Source organism: Panulirus ornatus, chromosome 1, assembly GCF_036320965.1.
Source record: "Panulirus ornatus isolate Po-2019 chromosome 1, ASM3632096v1, whole genome shotgun sequence".
Taxonomy (NCBI): domain Eukaryota; kingdom Metazoa; phylum Arthropoda; class Malacostraca; order Decapoda; family Palinuridae; genus Panulirus; species Panulirus ornatus.
Genome location: NC_092224.1, coordinates 75,802,233 through 75,828,620, shown reverse-complemented (window position 1 = coordinate 75,828,620; position 26,388 = coordinate 75,802,233). Strand labels below are relative to the sequence as shown.

General features: G+C 38.2%; 2 protein-coding genes across 6 annotated transcripts in view; both read right to left on the bottom strand.

The window, feature by feature from the left end:
* The window catches only part of LOC139749831 (uncharacterized), a 275,451-nt gene extending 259,906 nt beyond the window's left edge, over nucleotides 1-15,545 (bottom strand). Inside the window, exon 1 of the mRNA XM_071664142.1 lies at nucleotides 15,410-15,545. The gene's annotated coding sequence lies outside the window, so the exon portion shown is untranslated. The remainder of the gene's footprint in view (nucleotides 1-15,409) is intronic.
* Nucleotides 15,546-19,842: 4,297 nt separating this feature from the next.
* Nucleotides 19,843-26,388, bottom strand: part of LOC139749776 (uncharacterized) — a 122,337-nt gene continuing 115,791 nt past the window's right edge. For all 5 annotated transcript variants that reach the window (XM_071664019.1, XM_071664010.1, XM_071664046.1 and 2 more), the window contains one exon: nucleotides 19,843-22,199. The gene's annotated coding sequence lies outside the window, so the exon portion shown is untranslated. The remainder of the gene's footprint in view (nucleotides 22,200-26,388) is intronic.

The window sequence follows — 26,388 nt, the reverse complement described above, 5'->3', positions numbered from 1 at the left end:
CGATACTTAGGATAAAAGTGCTGTAGGGCAGTAAGAGAGGGGAGACGTATGTGGTCTAGAGGGTTTTAGAATTGGTATTGTGTTTGCAGGTTTTCAAATGTTAGGAACTGTTGTGTACCCAGTGTAGCCAGGAGTACTTGAAGGTACTGTTCACATGAATCAGACTGAAAGAATCATCTTTGGGTGTGTGGGATTCAAACTCTGGCCAACTGTAATCAAACATTTTGGTGGCAATGTTTCAAATTCCCAGCTGATCTAGGATTCCATATCTTTAACCACAGATGCCATCAGCAGCCTTAAAGCAAAGCTGGAAAAAAAGGAAATCTGAGTGTATCATCAAGACAGGAGGCAAGATTTACACAGTAACTCTTGAATAAATGATTATTAAAGAAACAGTATTAATGTTTATATCTTGGGTGAAAATAAAGATATCTTTTCATTTATTTATGCAAGTAATGTGTGTGTATATATGAAATGTGAATACATTTATGAGTAGAGAAGAATACTTTCGAGATGAAAAAATATGTAAATACACAGTGAATGTGAAAATCATGAATGGAAAAAATACAGAATATGTAATGTGTTTAGGTGAATACCTGGTGACGTTTTGTGACCCTCACACCCCAGGCTGGGCACAGACTGTTGGAGAGGTTTGCTCTTGGTTATATATGTACTGTATATACTCATGAATAGTTCAAGTTTTCAAGACCAAATTGTATGGCAAAAAATTTGAGGGGTCAACCTATTTATGGGTGATAGTTTCGTTAGGTTGATATCCTTGCATGATGGGAAGGGCTAGGAGGTGAAATATGAACCTATGAAACTTAATAACATTGTCATAAGTTCCTTTGGAAGATGCTGTGATATTTCTGTTCTCCATTTCAATACAAAATAATTTCTTTTCATAAATCCTGTGCAGGTGGAAAGATGGAGTGAAAAAGATTTTGTGTGATCGGGGCCTGAACATGCAGGAGGGTGAAAGGAGGGCAAGGAATAGAGTGAATTGGAGCGATGTGGTATACCGGGGCTGACGTGCTGTCAGTGGATTGAATCAAGGCATGTGAAGCGTCTGGGGTAAACCATGGAAAGCTGTGTAGGTATGTATATTTGCGTGTGTGGACGTATGTATATACATGTGTATGGGGGGGGGGGTTGGGCCATTTCTTTCGTCTGTTTCCTTGCGCTACCTCGCAAACGCAGGAGACAGCGACAAAGTATAAAAAAAAAAAAAAAAAAAAAATCCTGTGCACTAACCATAGCTAGCCTTAAAATCTGTGATACCTAATTTCCTTGCTAGTTTTAAGGCTAAGATTCACATTGATCCTCAGGAAACACCAAATCCATTCTGTTAGTTTTCACTGACACACTTTGCTACTTCAACTTCAAACTATGGCCACTACATGCTGCACTTTCCTCTGTCATCACATTTGTTTTTTGGCATATACTTAGAGAGCTTTCCCCAGTCTCTAACATTTTCTTTTTGGATACCTTAAATTCCCTAGCTGCTGCACAGCTGTTAGTCTGTACTACACATTCAATTACTTAGAGCTTGAACTTTTTTGTGAACTTGTTTCTTCTTGAATCCTAGTTGAAGAGAATGTGTCAAGGTGTTGTATGTATCACCAAAAATGTAAAAAAGAAAATATGCTGTGTCTGACTTGAAACACTGTTGGTAGGGTAAGCTGGTTCTAGTTACATCCTGGTAGTAATCAAATTCATAAGTGTTTCTCATCTCAATTACTGTAGTTTAGCTGATGTAGGCAAAATGAAGCAGATCATAGTAGTAAACGTGAGAAATTGGTAGAGAATGAACAAGAAAGATGCCGTTGGTCTACTTTTGGTATGGATGAGGGATAGAGTACCAGCTATTTGGTCTTTTTTTGGCGGGAGGGTCACACAAATACCTGTACTGGTATTTGTTTTGTGTCATGTGTTTTCAAAAATTAATACTTGTAAAGTAAAAGTACCGTAACATTGTATTATGTACATATGTCATATTTCTGGAAAATAAGCAAAACCATAAGAGTATAAACACAGTTTCAACATACTGTAATATTAAAGGCTGCTTAGGAAGAGCCAATGCAAAGGCAAAGCCTTTGTTACCAGGAGTTTGCCATATCAGTTAGACAGTACGTGTTTTTTAAATCATTTTCAGTTAAAAAACTTGTTACATCACAAGTATATTTTACTTTCACTGTGCCTGAACGAATATATTCTCAGAAATAAATGGTAGTTTTGCTGAAACGTGTTGTATTTCAATGTAAAATAGGATAAAATACATGACGAAAACAAAAGACTTTACCAAACCTTCTGATGTGTAAGAGATGTTACTTGTTTTTCATTAGTTTTTAGTTAAAATACTGTTACAATTGAATTCTATTCATACTGCTTATATAATACATTCATGAAAATGTAACATTTTTGCTGAAATGATGTCCGTATTACAGTGAAAAGTGGGGTAAAATCATGATGAAAACAATCTACTTTCGTTTTCTTTCGCTGTTCAAAAGATGTTACCGTAATCACTTTTAAAATGATTTTCAGTTAAAAAACTCTTGTATTACAATAATGTCCTCTCCTAAATGACTTGAATAAATACTTTAATGGAAATACACAATATTTTTGCTGAAACTACCTGCATTTCAGTGTAAAGTGCTTTACTTAAATGGTTAAAAATCTTCCTTTGGTGCTTGGTAATTCAGAATCAGCAACCCACAGATTACAGGACATAGAAAGTTTTTAGTGGGGGTTTTCTGAAACTAGTTTCACATGTCATAAAATATGGTGCTTTATTACCCTAATTTGGTCTTCCATTACCCTCAAAAACTTGAGTTGACCTATACATGAGGCATATCATAAATTAATGATTTCTTGGCAAAAAAAAAAATCTAGGGTCAACCTATACATGAGGTAGATTTATAGACATATATAATTATATATGGTATGTAGAATGAAATCACAAAAAATATTTTTTGTATACTTACACAAGTATGGAGCAACCATGCCACCATCCAGGGCTCTGTCCCACCAACTCATAACCCTCCCTTGCCAACTTCGAGGAGAATGAGATGTTTTGGAAGGAGGTTATTAGAAAAGTACGAGAACAAATGGGAACATCAGAGAAAGGGGAAAATGGGAGATGTGGTTACTGCAGTGAAAAAGTGAAAGGAGAAGGAGCGAGTATTTTAAAGGACTGTCATACAACTTAATTCCTAACAAGGCTCTCTGTTATAGTAGAAAAGATCAGAAAGAAATTATTTATGTATTAGGTGAATAAAGACAGTATTTTTCAAATAGGCAGATCTGTAAACATATCATATAGCTAAGGAGATGCAAATAATGTTAGTCACAGAATTTAAGCAAAATACTTATCAAGTCTGCTTACAACTATTTATGATATTATTTTCTAATATTCTAACTGGTAAATCATTTGTCAAATCTATGCTAAAGACCATTCATGGTATTGCTTTCATTAACACTGGTTGGAAAATCTTTCCTTATGCTAACAATTCTGTTGAAAAAAGTACTTCACCTCATTTCGTTTGTCCATGAGTTTATATCCATTAATATATCAGAAGAATCTATCCTGGAGTAGCTCAAGAGATCTTTTCATAGCTAAGTAAATTCAATTCTTTTATTATTGTTTTATTTGATTGTTACTCAGGCCAGAAAACATCTTGATAGCTTGCTGTACTCTCTCCATTCCGTTTATCTTTCCTCAAGTAGCGTGACCAGAACTGAACACAGTATTCCAGATGGGGACACACCAGTGAGGTGTAAAGAGGGAGAATAATTTCCTGAGACAAGTTCAGAGGTCATACCTTTGAATCTAGGAATTTTGTATGCCTTTTTTACTGCTGTAGTGCACTCTTTACTTGGCTTTATGTCACCAGAGTTTATCATATCTAAGTCCATTTCCTCATTTACCTTTTATAGCACGTAAGAATTCATATCATAGCTTGCCTTTCAATTTTACTACCAATGTTATTGTTAAAGTTTGCACTGAATAGCAAAATTCATTTGCCTCTTACTAGCCCAGTCCATTAGTCTGTGTATGTCAGTATAAAGTTGCAAACATTCAATCTCTGTTGTAGATTTATTTCCCAACTTAGCATTTTCTGCAAATTTAGATATCTTACAATGCAACCCATTATCAACAACACTAATATGTTGGAGAAAGAGAACTGGTACTAAGACTAATTCCAGCACACCACATATTATGACGAACCATTTAGAGGTTTGATCAGTAATCACTACTCTTTGTATATGGCCAGTCAGCCAATTTTCTATTCATCTACACCATGTGACTTAACTTTTGTTAGTAACCTTTGATGTCAGACTTCATCAAATGCTTTTTGAAAATCTAAACAGCTGACATCAACTGCTTTACTTTCACCATACAAACTGATTATTTCATAAAAGAAATCAAGCAGAGTTGTCAAACCATGCTAAGAATAGTTTAAATAGGAGTCCTTTAAAAGGTTTACAATCTTATCCCAAGTGATGGCTTCCAATAATTAACTAACTGCAGATATTAAACTAATCAAACAATACTTGCCAGGCAGTGATTTATTACCTTTTCTGAATATCGGTGCTAAACTGGCAAATTTCCATTCCTTTGGAACACTTCCTTTAGCGAGCCAGTTATTGAAAAGGGTAGCCCTATTAAACTCTTTAGCTTTTTTTCTGCTATTTTCAACAATATGTACTTCATACTGACATTTGCTGTAATGACATATATGTCCCTTAATTTCTCTATGCTGAGATACAGAATTCACTTGTATTGTTGGTTATTTGACTTGTAGTTTCTTACTTGCTCCGTTCTGAGACAGCAAGCACTTCTTTGTCATTACTATATTACTTCATCTTCGTTTTGAAACAAGAAGTTTACACACATTGGCACATATGTTCCCTTCACTACTTTAAAATTATTAATCTTTTCCAAGCTACATCTATATCATTTTCATTAATGATAGCATCCCAGGTTTGCCTGTCAAAAACAGTGTAAGAACCAATGAAATTTGCGAGTCTTTAGCTTTTTTTCTGCTATTTTCAACAATATATACTTCATACTGACATATACTTCATAATGACATATATGTCCCTTAATTTCTCTATGCTGAGATACAGAATTCACTTGTCTCGTTGGTTATTTGACTTGGAGTTTCTTACTTGCTCCGTTCTGAGACAGCAAGCACTTCTTTGTCATTACTATATTACTTCAGCTTTGTTTTGAAACAAGAAGTTTACACATATTGGCACATATGTTTCCTTCACTACTTTAAAATTGTTACTAAATCTTTTCCAAGCTACATCTATATCATTTTCATTAATGATAGCATCCCAGGTTTGCCCGTTAAAAACAGTGCAAGGACCAATGAAATTTGCGAGTCTAAAATCTGGTATTTTTTAATACTTTTCTGTTAACCACCATCATAGGCTATGTTGAAATACACAACTGAAGTGATTTGCAGGTGACCACTTGTACTAAGCTTTTCTCCCATTTAAATATTATGAGATCCTCATTTCAAGATAGAACAAAATTTATTAAGTTATCATAAGTAGGTTTCTCAACTAATTATTGTAGGGCACTCTTGAGTAAATTCAAGTACAGCCCATGTCTTGTGGTGTGTATAAGTGATTCTCCCCACTTAGATGCTGGTATGTTAAAATCTCCCATTATGATCTAAATTTGTTCATTATAGATTCTTCCAGTTGATTATGAAGTCTTTCATCCACCTCTCGTGTTTATACAGGGACCTATAAACAAATCATACCATTATTTTTTCCATCAAAATATATCCTAAATTAAAAAAAAATGGTTTTTATTAAAAGCATACCAAAATAACGAAATTTCAATCATTTCTTAATTTTCTTCCTAAGCAATTGTTTCCTACTCCATAAATATGTCATGAATGCTTCATGCGTTAACTTGAAATATTTTGATATGTGTATGGTTTTCTATCATTAGCATGTGTGTGCAGGAAAGAAATAATGCTTTTCTGTGTTTGTGCTCAATAAAGTGATTTTCTTATGCGACTTGTGCTCACCACTAGAATAATTATCCTGGGTCTGGTTATTCTTATATATTTACAAATAGGTAAGTATGTGTAAGTATATTAGCAATATGGGGAAAGGAAAGTCCTACATTGACCCTTGAGTGCACTGACTTCCACCCAGGTCCCCTCCTGCCTTATTCATGGCCCCCCACTTGAGTATTTTCCTGAACCTACTCTAGTTTGCCTTTACTCCTACTTGCTTCAATCCCAACAGGCAGCAACTGTTAATCCAATGGAATACAAAGGAAGTCAAACAGCAAGAGACCAATGTGTCCTTTCCATGATACTTGTGATAGAAGATATCAGGAACTTACAGATTAATGAGGTAGAATGTAGAAGTTTGAAGGCATACAGATAATCTAAAGAGAATAACCTGAAATTTGACTAAGGGATGCAATTAATTGAATTCATAGACTTGAAATAAATATTTATCATCAATTTTTAAAGGTATATATACTACTGCTTTTAATCATTCTAACTGGCAAAGCATTCCACATGTTAATGACCCCACTGAAGAGAAAGTACTTCGCTTTATTCAATGCAAAATATATTTTTCCATAAAGAGAGAAATCATATGAATCACTTCACGTGATAATTTTGAATACATGTATCAGATCTTTCTTTAGACTGTTTTCTAAGACAAGTCGATTATGGGTGTAAAATCGGCTCTCACAGGATTTGCTCCTCAGCCCAGATATCATCTTGGTTGCTTGACACTGTAAGTACTCTCCATTCTATGACTTTTTTGGGGGGTTGGGTGACCAAAACTGAACACAATCAAAATGGACACAAACCAATGAACCAGAAGGAATAAGGATAATTTCCCTGGACATAAATTCCAAGGCCTTACTATTAATCTATGAAATTTGTTAGCTCTTTCAGGGCCCCTGTGCACTACTTAACTTGATCTTGTCACCGGAGATTATTAAGCCCAAGTCCTTTTCCTTTTGGAGTTCAACAGAATTCATACTGCAGCTTGAATTTTCGTTTTTACTACCAGTATGTAGAATTTTGCATTTGTTGATACTGAAATTTATTTGCCATCTATGAGCCCAGTCCATCAGTTTTTTTTAAATCAGGCTGAAGCTGTAAATTTTCAAGTTCATTTGTAGACATTTCTCAGCTTTGTATCATGTGAATTTTGATATCTTGCAATGTATTTCATTATCAGTATCTAATAAACTTGAGAAAGAAAACTAGTCTCAAGACTGATCCTTGTGGAAAACCACTAGTTTTGTCTACCCATTCCAAGAATTGACCATTAATCACAACTCTGTTTTGGGACAGTCAACTAATTTCCTGTCCACTGAAGCATAACCCTATAACAAAAGTCAAGCAGCTTCGCCATACACAAGCAATTTCGTCCAAGACCATGCTGAGAATTGTTTATTAAATGGTGATCCTGTAAATGGTTTACAATTCTGTCTTGTGTGATGATTTCCTTTAGTATTCCAGATGTAGGGTATTTAGATTACCCGTCACCAACTTCAGCAATTTCTCACTCAAATCTTTCACTAGAGCTGTGTCATTAGCAAACAACAGCTGACTTGCTTCCAAGGCCCTCTTTTCCCATACAGACTGCACATTAGCCCCTTTCTCCACGACAAGTGCATTCACCTCATTTACCACCCCAAACTATAAACATTACTTAGCCATATTGACATTATCCACACCTGCCACAGAGTGACAAACATGGAACCACTCGGACTCCTCTCTAAAAACTCTTGTACATGACTTACAATAAATACAGAAGAAAAATCCTCTGCTAATAGCTTTTCTCCCACATCATACATTCATAAGGCTTTCTACAAGGCATATCTATCAACCTTGTCATGTGCTTCCTCCAGATCCATTAATACCTTATGCGGATTCTTCTATTTATCTAAGTACTTCTTTCACACATTCTTTTAAGCAAACATCTGATCCACGAAACCAGTCCCAATCTAGAAACTATATTGTTCCTCTTAATACATGCCTTCAGCCACAGTCACCCCCTTTCATAACATAACATTTTATTATCATTATTATTATCTTAGTATTATTATTATTATTACTATTTATACTTGATAGCTGTTTTTCCCCGCGTTAGCAAGGTATCGACAGGAAACAGACGAAGATCCATCCACTCATATATATACACACACACGCATCTGTCAGCGGATGGAACCATGGAAGCGGAAGTGGATCATAGGGTGGGGGAGGGGGCGAAAATTTTGGGAGCCTTGAAAAATGTGTGGAAGTCGAGAACATTATCTCGGAAAGCAAAAATGGGTATGTTTGAAGGAATAGTGGTTCCAACAATGTTGTATGGTTGCGAGGCGTGGGCTATGGATAGAGATGTGCGCAGGAGGATGGATGTGCTGGAAATGAGATGTTTGAGGACAATGTGTGGTGTGAGGTGGTTTGATCGAGTAAGTAACGTAAGGGTAAGAGAGATGTGTGGAAATAAAAAGAGCGTGGTTGAGAGAGCAGAAGAGGGTGTTTTGAAATGGTTTGGGCACATGGAGAGAATGAGTGAGGAAAGATTGACCAAGAGGATATATGTGTCGGAGGTGGAGGGAACGAGGAGAAGAGGGAGACCAAATTGGAGGTGGAAAGATGGAGTGAAAAAGATTTTGTGTGATCGGGGCCTGAACATGCAGGAGGGTGAAAGGAGGGCAAGGAATAGAGTGAATTGGAGCGATGTGGTATACAGGGGTTGACGTGCTGTCAGTGGATTGAATCAAGGCATGTGAAGCGTCTGGGGTAAACCATGGAAAGCTGTGTAGGTATGTATATTTGCGTGTGTGGACGTGTGTATGTACATGTGTATGGGGGGGGGGGGGTTGGGCCATTTCTTTCGTCTGTTTCCTTGCGCTACCTCGCAAACGCGGGAGACAGCGACAAAGTATAAAAAAAAAAAAAAAAAAAAAAAAAAAATATATATATATATATATATATATATATATTATATTATATATATATATATATTTATTTTTTTTATTATACTTTGTCGCTGTCTCCCGCGTTTGCGAGGTAGCGCAAGGAAACAGACGAAAGAAATGGCCCCCCCACCCATACACATGTATATACATACGTCCACACACGCAAATATACATACCTACACAGCTTTCCATGGTTTACCCCAGACGCTTCACATGCCTTGATTCAATCCACTGACAGCACGTCAACCACGGTATACCACATCGCTCCAATTCACTCTATTCCTTGCCCTCCTTTCAACCCTCCTGCATGTTCAGGCCCCGATCACACAAAATCTTTTTCACTCCATCTTTCCACCTCCAATTTGGTCTCCCTCTTCTCCTCGTTCCCTCCACCTCCGACACATATATCCTCTTGGTCAATCTTTCCTCACTCATTCTCTCCATGTGCCCAAACCACTTCAAAACACCCTCTTCTGCTCTCTCAACCACGCTCTTTTTATTTCCACACATCTCTCTTACCCTTACGTTACTCACTCGATCAAACCACCTCACACCACACATTGTCCTCAAACATCTCATTTCCAGCACATCCATCCTCCTGCGCACAACTCTATCCATAGCCCACGCCTCGCAACCATACAACATTGTTGGAACCACTATTCCTTCAAACATACCCATTTTTGCTCTCCGAGATAATGTTCTCGACTTCCACACATTCTTCAAGGCCCCCAGAATTTTCGCCCCCTCCCCCACCCTATGATCCACTTCCGCTTCCATGGTTCCATCCGCTGCCAGATCCACTCCCAGATATCTAAAACACTTCACTTCCTCCAGTTTTTCTCCATTCAAACTCACCTCCCAATTGACTTGACCCTCAACCCTACTGTACCTAATAACCTTGCTCTTATTCACATTTACTCTTAACTTTCTTCTTCCACACACTTTACCAAACTCAGTCACCAGCTTCTGCAGTTTCTCACATGAATCAGCCACCAGCGCTGTATCATCAGCGAACAACAACTGACTCACTTCCCAAGCTCTCTCATCCCCAACAGACTTCATACTTGCCCCTCTTTCCAAAACTCTTGCATTTACCTCCCTAACAACCCCATCCATAAACAAATTAAACAACCATGGAGACATCACACACCCCTGCCGCAAACCTACATTCACTGAGAACCAATCACTTTCCTCTCTTCCTACACGTACACATGCCTTACATCTTCGATAAAAACTTTTCACTGCTTCTAACAACTTTCCTCCCACACCATATATTCTTAATACCTTCCACAGAGCATCTCTATCAACTCTATCATATGCCTTCTCCAGATCCATAAATGCTACATACAAATCCATTTGCTTTTCTAAGTATTTCTCACATACATTCTTCAAAGCAAACACCTGATCCACACATCCTCTACCACTTCTGAAACCACACTGCTCTTCCCCAATCTGATGCTCTGTACATGCCTTCACCCTCTCAATCAATACCCTCCCATATAATTTACCAGGAATACTCAACAAACTTATACCTCTGTAATTTGAGCACTCACTCTTATCCCCTTTGCCTTTGTACAATGGCACTATGCACGCATTCCGCCAATCCTCAGGCACCTCACCATGAGTCATACATACATTAAATAACCTTACCAACCAGTCAACAATACAGTCACCCCCCTTTTTAATAAATTCCACTGCAATACCATCCAAACCTGCTGCCTTGCCGGCTTTCATCTTCCGCAAAGCTTTCACTACCTCTTCTCTGTTTACCAAATCATTTTCCCTAATCCTCTCACTTTGCACACCACCTCGACCAAAACACCCTATATCTGCCACTCGATCATCAAACACATTCAACAAACCTTCAAAATACTCACTCCATCTCCTTCTCACATCACCACTACTTGTTATCACCTCCCCATTTGCGCCCTTCACTGAAGTTCCCATTTGCTCCCTTGTCTTACGCACTTTATTTACCTCCTTCCAGAACATCTTTTTATTCTCCCTAAAATTTAATGACACTCTCTCACCCCAACTCTCATTTGCCCTTTTTTTCACCTCTTGCACCTTTCTCTTGACCTCTTGTCTCTTATACATCTCCCACTTAATTGCATTTTTTCCCTGCAAAAATCGTCCAAATGCCTCTCTCTTCTCTTTCACTAATACTCTCACTTCTTCATCCCACCACTCACTACCCTTTCTAATCAACCCACCTCCCACTCTTCTCATGCCACAAGCATCTTTTGCGCAATCCATCAATGATTCCCTAAATACATCCCATTCCTCCCCCACTCCCCTTACTTCCATTGTTCTCACCTTTTTCCATTCTGCACTCAGTCTCTCCTGGTACTTCCTCACACAGGTCTCCTTCCCAAGCTCACTTACTCTCACCACCCTCTTCACCCCAACATTCACTCTTTTTTTCTGAAAACCCATACAAATCTTCACCTTAGCCTCCACAAGATAATGATCAGACATCCCTCCAGTTGCACCTCTCAGCACATTAACATCCAAAAGTCTCTCTTTCGCACGCCTGTCAATTAACACGTAATCCAATAACGCTCTCTGGCCATCTCTCCTACTTACATAAGTATACTTATGTATATCTCGCTTTTTAAACCAGGTATTCCCAATCATCAGTCCTTTTTCAGCACATAAATCTACAAGCTCTTCACCATTTCCATTTACAACACTGAACACCCCATGTATACCAATTATTCCCTCAACTGCCACATTACTCACCTTTGCATTCAAATCACCCATCACTATAAATATTTATTTATTTATTTATTTATTTATTTATTTATTTATCATACTTTGTCGCTGTCTCCCGCGATAGCGAGGTAGCGCAAGGAAACAGACGAAAGAATGGCCCAACCCACCCACATACACATGAATATACATACACGTCCACACACGCACATATAAATATCTATACATTCAACGTATGCATATATATATACAAAAACATACATATACATATGTATACATCTCAAGCTATACGTATATACACATGTACATAATTCATACTGTCTGTCCTTACTCATTCCCGTCGCCACCCCGCCACACATGAAATGACAACACCCTCCCCCCCACATGTGCGCGAGGTTGCACTAGGAAAAAGACAACAAAGGCCACATTCGTTCACACTCAGTCTCTAGCTGTCATGTACAATGCACCGAAACCACAACTCCCTTTCCACATCCAGGCCCCACAAAACTTTCCATGGTTTACCCTAGACGCTTCACATGCCCTGGTTCAATCCATTGACAGCACGTCGACCCCAGTATACCACATCGTTCCAATTCACTATTCCTTGCACGCCTTTCACCCTCCTGCATGTTCAGGCCCCGATCACTGTGGAAGGTATTAAGAATATATGGTGAGGGAGGAAAGTTGTTAGAAGCAGTGAAAAGTTTTTATCGATGATACACGTCATGTGTACGAGAAGGAAGAGAGGAAAGTGATTAGTTCTCAGTGAATGTCGGTTTGCGGCAGGGGTGCGTGATGTCTCCATGGTTGTTTGTTTCTGGATGGGGTTGTTAGGGAGGTACATGCAAGTGTTTTGGAGAGAGGGGCAAGTATGCAGTCTGTTGTGGATGAGAGGGCTTGGGAAGTGAGTCAGTTGTTGTTCGCTGATAACAGAGCGCTGGTGGCTGATTCGGGTGAGAAAGTGCAGAAGCTGGTGACTGAGTTTGGGAAAGTGTGTGAAATAAGAAAGCTGAGAGTAAATGTGAATAAGAGCAAGGTTATCAGGTACAGTATGGTTGAGGGACAAGTCAACTGGGTTGTAAGTTTCAATGGAGAAAAACTGGAGGAAGTAGTGTTTTAGATATCTGGGAGTGGATTCGGCAGCGGATGGAACCATGGAAGCGGAAGTGAGTACAGGGTGGGGGAGGGGCGAAAGTTCTGGGAGCGTTGAAAAATGTGTTGAAGTCGAGAACATTATCTCGGAAAGCAAAAATGGGTGGTGTGAAGTGGTTTGATCGAGTAAGTAATGAACGGGTAAGAGAGATTTGTGGTAATAAAAAGAGTGTGGTTGAGAGAGCAGAAGAGGGTGTTTTGAAATGGTTTGGCCACATGGAGAGAATGAATGAGGAAAGATTGACAAAGAGGATATATGTGTCAGAGGTGGAGGGAACGAGAACTGGGAGATCAAATTGGAGATGGAAGGATGGAGTGAAAAAGATTTTGAGCGATCGGGGTCTGAACATGCAGGAGGGTGAAAGGTGTGCAAGGAATAGAGTGAATTGGAACGATGTGGTGTACCGGGGTCGACGTGCTGTCAATGGATTGAACCAAGGCATGTGAAGCGCCTCGGGTAAACCATGGAAAGTTTTGTGGGGCCTGGATGTGGAAAGGGAGCTATGGTTTCGGTGCATTATACATGAAAGACACCGAGTGTGAACGAATGTGGCCTTTGATGTCTTTTCCTAGCGCTATCTCGCGCACGTGCGGGAGGAGGGCGTTGTCATTTCGTGTGTGTGGCGGGATGGTGACAGGAATGAATAAAGGCAGCAAGTATGAATTATGTACATGTGTATATATGTATATGTCGGTGTATGTATATGTGCGTGTACGGACGTGTATGTAAATACATGTTTACGTACGTGGATTGGGCCATTCTCTCGTCTGTTTCCTTGCGCTACCTTGCTAACGCGGGAGACAGCGACGAATAATATATATATATATATATATATATATATATATATATATATATCTTTGAAACTATTCGCCATTTCCCGCTTTAGCGAGGTAGCGTTAACGGAGGACTGGGCCTTTGAGGGAATATTCTCACCTGGCCCCCTTCTCTGTTCCTTCTTTTGGAAAATAAAAAAAAAAAAATAATGAAAGGGGAGGATTTCCAGCCCCCGCTCCCTCCCCTTTTAGTTGCTTTCTACGACACGCAGGGAATACGTGGGAAGTATTCTTTCTCCCCTATCCCCAGGGATATATATATATATATATATATATATATATATATATATATATATATATATATATATATATATAATCTCTTCTCTGACGCCAGTAGTGAAGTATTTTTTTCATATCATGGGTCGTGCAGCAGTGCTACACATTCCTAAAGCAATGAAAACTACCCCGGTAACCCTAAAAACTCAAACGACTCCTTCACCACTCACCCCTCCCCCATTCCTGGCTCCGCCCTCCCTAAACAATGGCTGAACCGTCATCTCTGTGCTAGAAAATGTACCACGGCGGCTCTGAGGACTTTAGTTATAGATTGTTCTAATACATTTCTGTAGCTACTCTCAGTGCATAGATCCTCACTATGAAAACTCGCGGAACACTGGCAGATGGCCAACCAAGATGGCTATGCGAAGTTAATAGAAATTAGCCATCACAACTCCAGAGTTCACGGGTGGAAGATGGGACCTCAACGAACATGAATATAAAGATTCACGTTTGAGCCACAGTGCGACAACAGCTTTTTTTTTTTTAAGGATTTTAATCAAACAACAGGAAAATGATAGAGGCCTCCAAAGACATGAATGTTTTCGTAGTTTTGTTACTATCAACTCTACATCATCTCTTACACACACTACTTACTGCACTTGCAGAGACATCAAAAAAATTCTCACTAGGAACGAGTGAAGCACATCTAAGGTGTTGGGACGCCAGCACAGAAAGCCATTTTTCAGACATTATGGAATCCATAATCTTGCATAATGAAGGGTCGGCAGAAATACAAGAAATAAACCCACCATGCATCTGTAATCATGACACTGGGTTGTACTAGCTTCATCTTGCCTTTTAACCTAAATTTTCACATCCAGTAACTTTCTTTTCCTTACTGTTTGCCCGCATTACCAACACTAACACCTGCATGCCACATTCCATACACTAAGGAATTCTTCAACGCTGAAAACAACGTAAAAATACGAGAAATAAACCCATTAAGTAAACGTCAACATGATACTGTGTATACTAACCATATCGCCATGTAACCTCAATTTTCACATTCAATCACATTTAACACCTGCATCCCATTTTCTAGACATGAATCTCTTTTGCACACGGAAATAGGAAAAAAGAAGAAAATTGACCCTAATAATGCTGGATAAATATTGCGGAAAGAATAGCACCCCAAGCTGGCTGCTAGAGTGGCTGCTTGGCTGTACTACTTTGTTTTCATTGGCCGATAGTAAATCATGGGGAAGACTGATCAATATTAAGCTGTCCTGTATACCTTTTGATCTGCATTTTACTCACCTGTTGCTTTTCCTTATACACTTGCCCACAATATAACATTCCTCATACGGTAAATATATGGGGAAGGGAAAAACAGCACTCTGGTGTATCCGTGATTACACCCATCTGACAAAATTTCCCTATGAGCAACCTATAGATGCATGATGATTATTTTTAGAATGACCTGCGTTAACACAGAACATGAAGCCTCACCTGTATCTATTATGTGCCTAACCCACGTCCAAGCAGACACCGAACCAGATGCTAGAACCACACATGAACTGCAGAGGTGAACTAAGTGACCGGTCGTGGAGTAGTGAAGGCGTGTTCAAACGTGACTAACTCAGTGAGGAAGAGTAACTGAGGCACATATTCATTATTGAAAGTGTACCAATGTTGTCCACATATACACTGCCATCTGTAGTTGAGCGACTAAACTAAAAATGACCACCATAGAAAATGGTAAAGCTTTTTTATTGAAGAGAATGGTCAATATTTAAGGGTAACACAACATTTATGTTACTAGTTTACTAAGATAATTACAGGTTTTATATGTCTCATCCATTTCTTTGTAAAATGAAATCTAGAGGCCTTTCAGTTATTATGAGACACCCGAATACCTACTAGTGACCTAGTATATTTAAGATTTAGTCATGAATATATATAGAGAGATCAGGCGCGTAGTACTTGCCGTATGTTTTACCTGGGGAATAACACTCTCAACCGCTGAATACTTTCTCTGAATCCGAGTTTGTTCAGGGATCGATGTCAGTCATTCATCGAGTTTGTATTCAAACATTTCTACAATTGTATCTTGATGTTTATTGCTTCTAGTATGACATTCGCCGGATTCATATAGCCTTGCCTGATACCTTCTTGAAATGCTCAGTATTATCTCTGACTTAATGATCTTGCAATCAGATAGGCTTTCATTATTATATTCTTAATTTCTTATATCTACTCCCATGCTTAAATCATGACATATCAAGTTTTGATGAAATAAATCTGATATTCTCATGCAATTCAACCAGAAACATTTATACATTATTATTTCACTACACAATCTACACATATGAATACTCTACATTTACCAGTACAAATCGTTCAATCTTCTTTCCATATAGGAGCACATTTTGCCATTGAAATTACAGGTCTGCCACACAAATAGATAGTGGTAATTCAGACGACCTCCGTAACTCCCATCTCTCACATACAATCAACGTGCCATATGTGTACCGTGACACACATAGCTCCCTTTGACATCTTGCAGCCAAGTTAACTGGGAGCACTTTGCATGTAATGTGTACCCTGGTGAATGATTATGTTGACCGTTTCCAGCAATGTTTTATAGGCTAGTGATGTGACAGGTAGAGTACAGTACACGCTCACCCAGGACTTGGGCAGCCATGGTCATATTGCAACGACTTTTTTACTTTCCGCTGGTTGAGACAGTGCAATCTTCCCTCTGGATAGTAATTGTAAATAGAGAAGTGAATTGCTGCTGTTCACTGTTACTCATCAAAACCATCATTAACATTATGTAGGAGATGAACAGCTTGCTAGATATTTCCATATCAGAAATCAATAGTTGCCAGAAGACAGTTTGACTCCTTTACTGTTCTACTAATGTGGGATTCAGATGGTAAGTTAGGGTGATGTCGACTCCCAGACTCTTCACTCACAGAATCCTGAAGCTTACCTCTTGGAAGATAATGATCATATTGAGGCCTTCTTTCACTTTGTCCTATCCTCATTACCATATTTTTGCTCAGGGTAAATTTCATCAGCCATGAATTAGACCAACTTTAGTCATTTGAGGTCCCTTTGCAAGTTGATACAATCCTTCTCACTTTACACTGTGTGATTACAATATGTATGTGTGTTGTGGGGAAAGACTTTTTTATGCTTATATGTACCATATCTTTCCTCTTATGTATGTATGCACCCACATTAAGTTGTGTGTGTGTGTGTATGGATACATACATACTAGTAAAGACTTAATACACAAACACAAGGTTATGATGAAGGGCAACACGAGTGTAAATGTTTACCTCTGTAAAACAGTAATTACAAATAGTAATTAAATAGTAATCACATCCTTGTCAATGCCAGGTATCCATTACATCAACCAGCTCCTAGGGGAGCATGAACGACTGGGTGGACTATGGACTGGCTGCTATGACCAGGATTCGAATCCGTGCAGGTTTGATTCCAAGTATCCCATTTGTATGTGACGGTCATTACTACCACAACACCACAGAGGTCTGTGTGTATGTTGGGGGGGGGGGAGGTCAAGCTACAGTCATTAAACAATGTAGGATGTGTTTATTTTCACAAGGCAAGTTGGTGTGTGGCATGCTAGGAACTCTTGGCCATAAAGGATATTGAGATTTTTGTGGCCAAGTGGGCACAATAAACTACACCTAACAAAAAGCATTCAATAAGATTTTATTCAGTTCAGAATATTCTCTTCCTGAATTATTCAGAAACATTATATGGTTCATGATGTAATTCCTACACACACACTATCACCTTCCAATGGGGATGGGTATCATATAGAGGCCCTTGCGGATCTCCCTCCATGCTTTCACACAAGAGAACTTAGCCTGAACTTTTTAGATACCTTCATGCTAGATTTTTTGAAAAAATGCAAATGTCTGAAATCTGAAACATTTCTCTTCAGTTGACAAGAGATTTGGTGAGTAAATTTCTCAGAAGTCACTAAGTACGTAACTAACCTCTGTTGTTGCTGTACAGTGGTTTTCCTAATAAAGAGTATGCAAATCACTCACTCATGTCATTAAACTCTGCAGAAAGATTTTTCACTGACTGAAACACTGGACTGTTGACAACTAAAAGCTGGGATTCAGTAAAGTTGAAGCACACTGAAGAACTGCTGTGTGATCTCTTATAAATGCTAGGATTCAATAAAGTTGTAGCACACTGAAGAACTGCTGTGTGATCTCTTATAAAACCTAGGATTCAATAAAGTTGAAGTACACTGAAGAACTGCTGTGTGATCTCTTATATGATTTTCCTTTTGCTCCACACAAATTAAACAGAATGCATTAATGGTGAAGCTCGAAAATCTGCATTGATCTTGTGGAACATTCTATAAAAGTAGCTGTTTCAACACCTGCATTACAGAGCACTTTAATTAACCAATCCTTTGCAGGATAACATGACTTATAAAAAGCTGTCCAAGCAGTAAAGATAAGAATTCACTTGGTTTTATTAACTATTACCCAAAATGGTAAAACTTTGTGTGTACCGATTGATGATGCATGTGCATGGTCTTCAGTAACAGTGAAGGCAGCTCTGATATTCTGCTAGAAAATGTTAATTCTACTTCATGTTCAAAGAACCTGGATAGATCAGCTCACAGCATGTTTAACCTATGATGAATATCAATCCCAAAACAGTAATGACTGCTTTGTAAGTAATGTACTAAGTGAGGAATCGTAAGCACCAGATATATGTATTGCTAACAGTAGAACTGCAAGAAATTCAGGTCTCTAACATCTGTACAAACTAGAATAAAAATGCAGAGTTTAGGTGACACTGGTTTATTGCCTGTGTACAATCAGCTATCAAAATATAGTAAAACTTGTTATCCAAAATGCTTGGGAATCACCCATTTCTGATAATCAAATTTCTGGTAATTGGAGGTTTTTTAAAGATAAGTAATTCAGAAATCATATTTTGAAATATTTCACATAGAGGAAATATCAATATATATAAGCAATTGCCTTGATCCTCTCCTGCTGCTTGGTGATGTAAATAGTCATCATGCCGATACTGAAGTCCTTAATAAGTGCTGGTGTGGACTCACCCTCAGCCAGCTTCTTGCACAACTCCACCTTCTTTTTGAGGCTTAAAACATTCCTCTTCCTCTTCATGTGAAATGTATACAGCTTTGAGGAGTTGTCAGGCAATTGCTGATGATGCTTGAAGGGTGCTACTGTCCACAGCAGTAATCCAGGGTGCACAAAATACACAAATGTGCAAGACCACCACATAAGATCATGCCAGAAAGCATATGAGAGATAGTTAACAGTCCTTAGTGCCATAAAACACCGTGTTGAGAACATTGATTGCTGTGGAGTGGTGCACATGCAGTCTGAAATATTTTCACAAGTCTTATTCAATTTTTTTTATTTACTTATTTGGAAAATGGAGGAAGGCCGAGACTAAAATTTTTTTTTCTCAAATTATGGATAACAGAAGTTTTCCTGTATACGACATCAAGGTGGTTTTCACCATCTCTATCTTGTGTTAAGTATATGAGGTAGCCAGATGTATGTGCTTAATGGCAGTGAAAACACGATAAAGGTAGTTTTTAACATGTATGCTCGGGTGAAACAAAATACTGTGTATGATATGCAGGTGCATTTTCACTCGAGTGACTTGATGGTTACTTTGAGCTTGTGTGCCAGTATAGAGCAGTCATGTGATGGGGTCACTTCTGCCAAGTATTCCATTAGGAACAAAATTATGATAGGCTGATGGTTTCTATAGCCTGTAGATTGTTAGGAATCAAAATATTAATCATAGTAAGTCCATGTAATGAGTGAGATGATCTGAAATCTCAACAGAAGTCTTGGGCTTACTTTAAGGATAATATTGGAAATGAAGCAGAGTACACCAGTTGTGGACAACACAAATTTTATTTTCTTGTTCTTATACAGAACTTAACAGAACATATACACATTTGAATTCCAAATTACAGTCCTAACTGCATATCTGATTTCTTCAAAAAATACTGATGTCAATAGTAAGTTCTGTGTTACTAATCAGTGAATTTTTTGACTAATTCCTAAACAACAATAATACATGAGGTGCACTTCTGACATCATGAATTATTTGCTCAAAGATATATAACAGTATATCATCCATTTCATTATACAAAAAGTATACAAAGTTGGTATCATCACATGAAACTTCAGTTCAATCTGGCAATCAATGGGATGAAAACAGTATAGCACACAATATACTCTATTTTTGTATATTTAGGGTGACTTATCACTAGTTTCCATATCAATGAGGTTGTTATTAATAAGATTATTTAATATAAAACAGAAAAGCAAATGGATTTGTATGTAGCATTTATGGATCTGGAGAAGCATATGATAGAGTTGATAGAGATGCTCGGTGGAAGGTATTAAGAATATATGGTGTGGGAGGCAAGTTGTTAGAAGCAGTGAAAAGTTTTTATCGAGGATGTAAGGCATGTGTACGTGTAGGAAGAGAGGAAAGTGATTGGTTCTCAGTGAATGTAGGTTTGCGGCAGGGGTGTGTGATGTCTCCATGGTTGTTTAATTTGTTTATGGATGGGGTTGTTAGGGAGGTGAATGCAAGAGTTTTGGAAAGAGGGGCAAGTATGAAGTCTGTTGTGGATGAGAGAGCTTGGGGAGTGAGTCAGTTGTTGTTCGCTGATGATACAGCGCTGGTGGCTGATTCATGTGAGAAACTGCAGAAGCTGGTGACTGAGTTTGGTAAAGTGTGTGAAAGAAGAAAGTTAAGAGTAAATGTGAATAAGAGCAAGGTTATTAGGTACAGTAGGGTTGAGGGTCAAGTCAACTGGGAGGTAAATTTGAATGGAGAAAAACTGGAGGAAGTAAAGTGTTTTAGATATCTAGGAGTGGATCTGGCAGCGGATGGAACCATGGAAGTGGAAGTGAATCATAGGGTGGGGGAGGGGGCAAAAATCCTGGGAGCCTTGAAGAATGTTTGGAAGTCGAGAACATTATCTCGGAAGGCAAAAATGGGTATGTTTGAAGGAATAGTGGTTCCAACAATGTTGTATGGTTGCGAGGCGTGGGCTATGGATAGAGTTGTGCGCAGGAGGGTGGATGTGCTGGAAATGAGATGTTTGAGGACAATGTGAGGTGGTTTGATCGAGTAAGTAATGTAAGGGTAAGAGAGATGTGTGGAAATAAAAAGAGCATGGTTGAGAGAGCAGAAGAGGGTGTTTTGAAATGGTTTGGGCACATGGAGAGAATGAGTGAGGAAAGATTGACCAAGAGGATATATGTGTCGGAGGTGGAGGGAACGAGGAGAAGTGGGAGACCAAATTGGAGGTGGAAAGATGGAGTGAAAAAGATTTTGAGTGATCGGGGCCTGAACATGCAGGAGGGTGAAAGGCGGGCAAGGAATAGAGTGAACTGGATCAATGTGGTATACCGGGGTTGACGTGCTATCAGTGGATTGAATCAGGGCATGTGAAGTGTCTGGGGTAAACCATGGAAAGTTCTGTGGGGCCTGGATGTGGAAAGGGAGCTGTGGTTTCGGGCATTATTGCATGACAGCTAGAGACTGAGTGTGAACGAATGGAGCCTTTGTTGTCTTTTCCTAGTGCTACCTCGCACACATGAGGGGGGAGGGGGATGGTATTCCATGTGTGGCGAGGTGGCGATGGGAATGAATAAAGGCAGACTGTGAATTGTGTGCATGGGTATATATGTATGTGTCTGTGTGTGTATATATATGTGTACATTGAGATGTATAGGTATGTATATTTGCGTGTGTGGATGTGTATGTATATACATGTGTATGGGGGTGGGTTGGGCCATTTCTTTCGTCTGTTTCCTTGCGCTACCTCGCAAATGCGGGAGACAGCGGGAAAAAAAACAAAAAAAAAAAAAAACAGAAAAGGTGAAATTTATGTGATTAAAGCAATGAATGTACATGTGAAATTTCTTACAGCATTGTAGTGGAGTTATCAGTATTTTGTTTCAATTCCAATAAAACTGTATCCATCTTGATATTCAATGTTTAATTATCTTCTACTATTGGGCAAGAAGGATATGGAAGAACTTCCTCCACACATCTTGACTGCAGATAACTGGTAAACACTATTCACAACAATTTGCAGTTTTCTAGGGAGAGACAAGAGTTGTATGGGCAGCATTTTCCAATAACTATGATTACTGCACATCCCTCACAAAACTTTCTCTGCTTAACCTTCATCTGGATATCATTTCACTTTTATTTCTCTTCTACCCTGTCAAAGCAAGAATCAATTCTGTAAATATTATACATCAAAGAAATATTAGCAATCTTTTTATCACACTAGTCTACCTATCTGGAAGATACAGTACAGTATTTCTCAATAAAATGGCTGAATGGAAGTATTTGGAGTCAATGTACGTAAAGTTGGCTTAACAGATGGTCTAAACAATGATGGGCCTTAAAAAAAATTCAATATTTCTCTATCTTTTCAAAACCTGATATTAAAATTCTAATCCTATAACCCTCCTAAGTATTTTCATATCTATCCAGATTTCCATAAGATATTCTTTTTCCATAAATCCAAATCAATATTCTTAACCTCCAGGATCCTTTTTTTAAGAACCCCTGTACGTCATCCACACTTTCATGTTGATTATATGCTACTAATGACATAAGCTCATAGAAAGGGAGAATCATTCAGTTCTTTAACTGATATTTCAATCAAAATGAAAGAAGTACCCATCAAATTATCAGTGAATCTACCTATTCTTCTGAAGTTGTGAATCTGCATTATAAAGGATAAATCATATGGAGTGTAAAAAAGAAAAAAAAAAAAACTCAAGAAATTTTTCACACATAAGTACTAGAATGTGAATGAACACTATACAAGCAAGGTTATAAAATCAAAATATCTAGGGCACAATTACTGAGCAGTATCAACCAATTTCTTACAGTCCAAATGTTAAACTGAGGTGGAATTTTAAAAAACCTTATGTATTCCCATCTGTTACTATGGTATACAAATACATTTTCAAACTCTCTTCATGTCTTAAAAATGAAAATTATCATTTCAAATGAAAGGAAAGGTTAGTGTCATCTGAGGCAGAGGCAACACAAGAACATAGTTTTATGAAAAGAAGAGGTTAAAAGCAACTGAACAGTAATTCAAGTGGTTTAACTTGCATACCTGCACACATCTTCAGCACATAAGGTGAAATTTCAGAACTATGGGCCTTGTATGGGTACTGTTTACATTTTTTCTAGATATCTCAATGATTTCCAAAACCTTATCATTCCATCTCACTGGTGTTGAGGTATAGGGTCTCCCAGAGAGAACAATTTTGAACCATTTTTCAGTTCCTCACATATCCTTATATCATCCCCTACAATTTTTTCCCTCTGAATCCCTTAGTCTTATTAACTGCACCTTAAATGACAAGTGACTTCTGGTGAATTCATGGTAAAGTTTGGATTTTCACCTACCTTGTCCACCACATTCTTCTCAAATTTTCTTAGTTCCTCCTTCCTTATCCCGCTACACTTGTTTGTGCTCTCTCATACCTTGCAAATGCTTGTCTGCTTAAGTGCCATCTATATCTTTTGCTTTTCTAATGTCCTTGTTTACCACAGTCAAATTTGAGCATTACATGATCACTTCTTCCATATAGTGTATCATGTACAATGTTCACAATATCTATGTTAGTACAAGTGAAAATAAGATCGAGCAATGATAGTATATCGATCCCTCTCATCCTAACGTGCTCCCTGACATGAGAATTCAAATTTCCCCAGTCTGCCTCTTCATCGTTGAAATCCCCCATTATCAGCATTTTATTATTTAAAAAAATTGTTGTCTTGTACTGTTCATGTTACCATCCTGAAGTTCCTTTATTGCATTAATTGTATCTTTTCCATTATGTATTGCTTGAATGACCATTACCCTTTACATTGTTGTATTCAATTACCTAATTTGTACACAGATGGCAGTTTTACCACTCATAGTCACCACTCTTGCATTCATTGCCATGTAAGCCTTACATTTACATAAGCGACAATAATATCATGTCCCAAGCATTCTTTCGATTCATATGCCACTCTTATCTATGGTGCTATTTCTTTACAACCTATTTTAAAAAATTTGACAATCATGGTATGTCATAACTGCCCAACCTTCATTATGATGAACTTTTCCCTTATTATCGTACACATCTTCATTCTTATATAAAATCAGGGTGGTTTTACACATTGTCCCACCTCTTAATCTAAATTTCCTTCCAGAAACTCTTATCATCTACATAAAGCTGCCTCCAATACCATAATGCTCAAACAATCTTCCTTCATTTCCTAGTATTTTCATATTCTTAAACATACATCTTAAAATGATCTTACATTTATGTAAACTTACTCATTCCCTACATCTTGAGGTATGGTCTCCCATTGAGAACAATTTTAACTTAAAGTTTAATCATCACTCTATTTCCTCTCCAGGAGTAATTTTTCCCTCTGAATCCCTTAGTCTTATTAACTGCACCTTAAATGACAAGTGACTTCTGGTGAATTCATGGTAAAGTTTGGATTTTCACCTACCTTGTCCACCACATTCTTCTCAAATTTTCTTAGTTCCTCCTTCCTTATCCTGCTACACTTGTTTGTGCTCTCTCATACCTTGCAAATGCTTGTCTGCTTAAGTGCCATCTATATCTTTTGCTTTTCTAATGTCCTTGTTTACCACAGTCAAATTTGAGCATTACATGATCACTTCTTCCATATAGTGTATCATGTACAATGTTCACAATATCTATGTTAGTACAAGTGAAAATAAGATCGAGCAATGATAGTATATCGATCCCTCTCATCCTAACGTGCTCCCTGACATGAGAATTCAAATTTCCCCAGTCTGCCTCTTCATCGTTGAAATCCCCCATTATCAGCATTTTATTATTTAAAAAAGAGTGTTTTACTGTTTCATGTACCATCCTGAATGTTCCTTTATTGCCATAATTGTATACTTTTCCCATTATGTATTGCTGGAATGGACCATCTTTCATGTGTGTGTATTTAATTACCTATTTGTACAGCAGAGGGATGGAGTTTTACACTCATTAGGTCCCACCTCTTGAACATTCCATTGCCATGTAAGCTCTTTACATTTACATAAAGCTGCCTGCATAAATCATGTCCTCAGACATTCTTTCCATTCATTTACCACTCTTATATATGGTAGCATTTCTTTACATCCTATTTTTAAAAATTTGGACTTAATTTCATGTTATGTCATAGGACTGCTCTATCCCTACATCTCATGAAGAACTGTTCCCCATTCATGTCAATCTCTCTTATAAACTTAAAGGTTGTAATCAGATCACCTCTCAATTTTCCTTCTTCCAGGGAGGGTAAATTTAAAGGCTCTAGCCTTTCCCTTAACTTAGCTCTCCTAATTCTAGGACTATCTTTGTTGCCTTCCTCAGGATCTTCCCTATTAGTTCACTGTGCTTCTTTAGCTGCAGTGAACAGTGACCAAACATGAGAAGCACAATCTGGTTTTGGCCTTAAGTATGATATGAAATGCTTGCTAAATATTTCCTTATTCATGTATTTGAAGGCTATTCAGATATTTGCCAGAAGAGTTTGTCTCCTTAACTTTTCCCCAAATATGGGAATCTGGTGACAGGTTAGGGATGGTGGCAATTCCCAAATGATTCTCACATACAAGATTCTGAAATTTTTTCATGCTAGATTATAATGATATTAAGGCCATCTTTTGCTTTGTCCCATCCTCATTATTTTACATTTACTCAGGTTGAATTTCACCAACCATATATCAAAACAACTCTGAAATCTGTTTAGGTTCAGTTTTGATATGATGCAGTCCTCCTTACTTCCCACTTCCTTCATGGCCTTTGCATCATCTGTAAACACATTCAGTTACCTGTCCATACCTTCAGGCATGTCATTTACATTTATCAAGAAGAGTAATAGTCCTAGAACAGAATTTTTGGTCACACTTGACTCATTTGGATCAGGTTCTTTGACATGTGTCATTTGTTCCCTTCCACTGAGAAAATCTTCAATTCACTGAAGGAGTGTCTTGCTTTTTCCTGCTTGGTGCTTCAGCTTTGTAAACAGTCTCCCATGTGCTATTGTCGAATGCTTTCTGTAGTCCACATACAAATGACCTACCCAGCCTTCCTTTTGCCGAAGACAGAGCTCATTCACCCACTGAAAACTAAGAGGTTTGTTACATGTGACCTTTATCTAAAACCATGGTCTCTCACTTAGGTCATTTCTCCTCCATAGAAAGTTATCCACTTGTTTTTAATAATCTCTTCCATAACCTTACACATCACACTCAATAGTGAGATCAATCTTTAGTTCTGCAATGTACCCAGTCTCCTTCCTTATGATCAGGTAAGATGTTTGCCCATTTCCATTCCCTTGGCTCTTCACCTCTCTCCACTGAC